Genomic DNA, 5,044 nt, shown 5'->3' on the forward strand with positions numbered 1-5,044 from the left:
GAGCAGAGCCTAGGCCTGCTTATAAGCAACGGCATGTTACCTGTGGCTGGTTCCTGAAGATGGGTAGACCAGAAGGCCACAGGGATTGCTATTAGAATTGTACTAGAGGAGGGGTCTCCAGAGTGAGTGAGGTCAAAATTGATGCTGCTAAAAGATTAAGTTTCTCAGCTGCTTGCCATTTACTCTGAGAGATGGATGGTTTGTGCAAGGAGAGGAATGTAGGCTTTTAGTGTATGTTGACTCACCTGATTGAATCTAAATAATAAGAATAATTATATTTCCAAATAGAAGCATTAATAACTTGAAATTTTAAGATTATAATATACCACTATATTTCACAATAATAAATAACTGTGACAAAGCAAATTATTTAGGATAATGCTGGTTTTCTCTCCCTATAAACTGGGGAAATGATTGACAATGTGGATGTTTTTAAGTAAATGTTTTTGATAGACTTAAGCAAGGAGCATTACATGAAGCCGCCATGTATGTGTGTGTATATATATATATAATCTGTTCTTTATAAGCCACCTGGTTCCTAGTAACGTTGTTACAGCAGCCCAGATGGGTCAAAGAAGGTTTCCTTCCTCAACAGTGGCTTTTTAATAATCTCGTCATATTTCTTAAAGAGTGAACTAAGCGTCTCAGATATCCATTTTCCCATTCCAACTCTTCCCTGCCTTTCTTTTAAAAAATTCATAAATCTCTACTTCCTGATGCTTGCGAGAACTCTGAACTGAGTTGTTTGTTCTCTTGCTTGTAATTGCTGCTTGGGTTTTCCTTTGCAATGCCTTGCTGGACAGGGCATTAGAAACACCTGTGGCTACAATGCCACTCCTGCTGTCTTGGTGTCTCCCTTGCCACCAAAGCAATGGAACCCTTGCTCAACTGTGGGTCAGCTTGAATTGGAGACTATGTCTACGTAGGACCTGCCAGGTGCGCTCTCATTTCTGTTTTCAGAATTCCATTACTACCAATCTAAAGCAATGAAAGTCGGTTTTTCTTTCGCTCCTGGAGAAAGAGTGGTTCTCACCATCTCTAAAGACAGTCCTGTCCAATATTAAAATTCACCATAGAGAAGTCATACACAGGTTTTTAAAATGCAATTATCCTTGTTTTATAGTTTTTTTATTACAAAATTAATCCCAAATGTATTACTGGGTATACTGATACACAGCTGTCACCCTGGAAGATAAAGGAGAGAAGACCTTGAATTCAGGGCCACCCTGGCCTATCTAGGAAGACCCTATTTTACAAACAGCATACATATTAAATGTAATTTTAAAATATCATTTATTCTTTATCCTTATTTTCTGCCAAAAAAAATCTGCAAATGGCATTTTATTCTAGAATTTGTAAAGCCAGTAATGTAGGAAACATACTTTGTTAGTTTTCTAGAATGATGGGGTGGTTTGCTGAGAAAATACAGGGAAGGGAGAAACAACCACAGCTCTAGAGGGCAGGCGTAACCATGGACACTAGGATTTTAACTCCTGCCAGAAGATTTTGAAGCCCCCGCCCTCCAGGGGGTGAGTCCTCTTTTAATTCTGGGGTTCCTACTCTGGTGTTACCTTTTCACCAAAGAACCTTAAAGTAAATGAAACTGGGGTTCACCGAGATCTCGTCACTCACAGCGTGAGGTGCCCGTGCCTACAAATGACCGAACCCAGGTCTCTTCCTGACACTAAAGTTTTATCACATATTAATCGCTGCTCACCCGAACTCCACATTTCCCTGCCTTCAGTAGCTCTAGACGCCCACAAATATGTTTTGCTATAAATTACTGGCACCGTTTCTGTTGATATTCGGCATAATCAAACATTTGTAAGCAGGCTGCCTTTTCAATCTGCTCAGTTGATGCACTTTACCTGATCTTTCATTAAAGCAATCAAAACACGCGCTGTGTCGCATCTAATGAATGCTGCATGTATGATTAAGTGCTTTCATTCATATTGCAAGTTTGATTTAATGTAATCTGCCTTTCAGACAGCCATTAGCCCAGCTCCTATGTGAATTCGATTAATTGGCTGAATTCTTCCAGATGTCCATTAGGTATTACAGGAATTTGTGGAAACAGCAGGGACTGTCTAGCACAGAGAACCAAACAATGAAATGTTAGATTGCTGCCATGACTTACCAAAAGCTGGATTCATTTTCATTAATAAAACATCTGTACTCCGCACAGCTATGCATTGAGATGCGTTTATTTTATATGTTTATTTCTCTTATGACTGTGAAAAGATAGTTAAACACATTTGCTGATATGTAGACCCAAGGCTTGGCAGGAGCTGACTGTCAAAACAGACCAGTTTTCTAAGTTTACAGTAGGGCCTAGGCAGAAGGCAGGAAACGAAGAAACACCTGTTTGAAGTGGACTTGCTGCAACGGGAAGGCTGTAAGTGATATTAGACACATACCCTGAAGATGATTTTTTTAATATTTATTTATTTATTATGTGTACAATACTCTGTCTGTGTGTATGCCTGTAGGCCAGAAGAGGGAACCAGACCTCATTAAGGATGGTTGTGAGCCACCATGTGGTTGCTGGGAATTGAACTCAGGACCTTTGGAAGAGCAGGTAATGCTCTTAACCTCTGAGCCATCTCTCCAGCCCCCCCTGGAGATGATTTGATGTTCTACCCCATCCGCTCCTATCCAGTCTTCGAGAGAAAGGGGTGGAGGGGGCTCTTTTGTCCCTTATATATATAGTTGTTGACGAGCAGAGGGCTAGACAGGGTGGCAGAGTCAGCATTCACAGACAACACAACATACCAAAGTCATGAGGAGCAGCAAGAGTGACTGACAGGAAAGAGCCCGGAGGCCTCCTTCTCAAGAACAGGCGGGTAGGCCGGGGCTGAGGTGTTGGAGGGGCATGGTTAGAGACAGAGAGGGGGTCAGCTGGCTGCTGCCCCTGACTGACCACTTGGAGTGCAGTCGGTTACTTTCTTTCACAAGCGAGACTGTCAGCTAGGGCACACTTAATGCTCTCCCCCCGGGAAGCCTTCACGTTCCCAGTTTTCTTGCTCAAGCCTTTTTAGAAGCCTGCAGGGCTCGGCCGTAGGAGAATGTCAAGGCCCATGGCTTCAGCAGGGGGAACTCATTGATAGCCTTGAGGTTGGCTTGGTGGTGCCGCCTCAGGGAAGGGATCCCGGGGACAGCAGGGGGCACCGTGAGAGGAAATGCTGTGACATGACCTGTGGTGACCATGTTCAGCTTAAGCAAGGTACCTTCCAGGTAGACAAGGTGGCTCAAAGCCAGTACCTTCTCAGTTACACACTGATGGCGCTTCAAGTCATGGTCGCCATCAGGGAGCATTTCCGGCTCCAGGATGTGTACAATGCAAATCTGCTGGCATAACGAGTCAGAACACTGGCATTTTTCATGACGGCAAGGACTGAAGGGATGTGTTCCCCAATCTTCAGCACACAAGGCCGCTTGGCAAAGTCGGCTTCATCCTTATACTGGGCACAGTGTCCAGACAGCTCATCCAGCCCTTGGGTGGTGGTCTCGCCATTGGTTCCTGCCAGGGGCACCACGCGCTTGTCTACCTTAACACTCAACACTTGGGCTTGATAATTTGGGGGAAAGGACGTCCACCACTGCCCTCTGGTACAGTGTCTCGTGATCACGCTCCCAATGCAGAGATTCACACAGTCGGCAGCAGTCAGCAGCAGCCGGCGGTAGAAGCGTCTGTTCTCCATGCCGATGACTGCAGCCTCTTGGTGATGCCTCCAGTGGACTCATCTGCAGCCAGGATGCCTTTAGCCGGAGTCACAACTCAGTGAGCGACATCTGACAGCTCCCTCTTCCGCTCCGCTCCGGGGTCAGTGCTCGGTATGGGTAGGACATAGTGCTGGTGGCCGCGTTTCTGGCACAGAGGAGGAGGGGGTGAGCCGGCTGGCGAGCGAGAGGCCTGTGGAGCCAATGCTGCTAGGGTCGCCAGAACCTGGATCTGTGGCGTGTTCTGAGAGGACGCAGCCTGTGCGGCTGGTGATGTCGGGAGTGAGTGCATCACGCTGGTCTCACTTAGGGGATCACCTGTCTCTGACTCCCCAGTACTGGGATTAAAGATGTGCATCACCACCGCCCAGCTCAAAAGTTAATATTCAACAAGAAAAGTGGCAGTTTCCAACCGGCTAATCATCTGAAATTCAAAGAATCACGCTAAAATTACTTTTTGTGTGTGCTTCTTTTTTTGTTTGTTTGTTTTTTTTGTTTTTTTGTTTTGTTTTGTTTTTTTTGTTTTTCGAGACAGGGTTTCTCTGTAGCTTTGGAGCCTGTCCTGGAACTCCCTTGGTAGACCAGGCTGGCCTCGAACTCACAGAAATCCGCCTGCCTCTGCCTCCCGAGTGCTGGGATTACAGGCGTGCGCCACCACCGCCCGGCATGTGTGCTTCTTTTACAAGGATCTACAAATTAATTTCACTTAAAATCTTGGGCTGGGGTTCGGCAGTTGAGAGCGCTTACTGCCTTTGCAGAGGAGCTGAGTTTGGTCCCCAGCACCCACTGGAGTGGCTCACAACCACCTGTAACTCCAGCTCCAGGGCACCCAATACCCTTCTGGCGGCCTCGAACACTGCATGCATTTGTTGACCATATGTACACAGAAACAGTCCTACACATAGAATAAAAACAAGTAAGCCTCCTTTTCAAGCTAAAAATCTTCTAATGGCATAACTTTATAAAATACTGTTTTATAATTAAGTATAATCTCTGATGTAAAGACAGTATAAAAAATTAAGACTGAAATACCTATTATCCCTTCCTTTTTTAAAAAAAAAAGCTTTTTATTATTTAGTGTGTGAGGATGTGTGTGTATGTCTGTGTGTGTCTGTGTGAGACTGTGTGTCTGTGTACATCTGTGTGAGTGTGTGTATGTGTCTGTGTGTGAGTGTCTATAAGTATGTGCCTGTGTAAGAGTATTGTGAGTATGAGTGTGTGTGTGAGAGAGAGAGAGAGAGTGTGTGTATGACAGAGAGAGAGAGAGTGTATGACAGAGAGAGAGTGTGTGTGTGTGTATGACAGAGAGAGAGAGTGTGTGTAT

General features: G+C 45.1%; 1 pseudogene; it reads right to left on the reverse strand.

Annotated features, from left to right (window-relative positions):
• Positions 1 to 2,938: 2,938 nt before the first annotated feature.
• LOC101982529 lies at positions 2,939 to 3,849 on the reverse strand (annotated as a pseudogene).
• Positions 3,850 to 5,044: the final 1,195 nt, after the last annotated feature.

Source organism: Microtus ochrogaster, chromosome 1 (assembly GCF_000317375.1).
Source record: "Microtus ochrogaster isolate Prairie Vole_2 chromosome 1, MicOch1.0, whole genome shotgun sequence".
NCBI lineage: Eukaryota > Metazoa > Chordata > Mammalia > Rodentia > Cricetidae > Microtus > Microtus ochrogaster.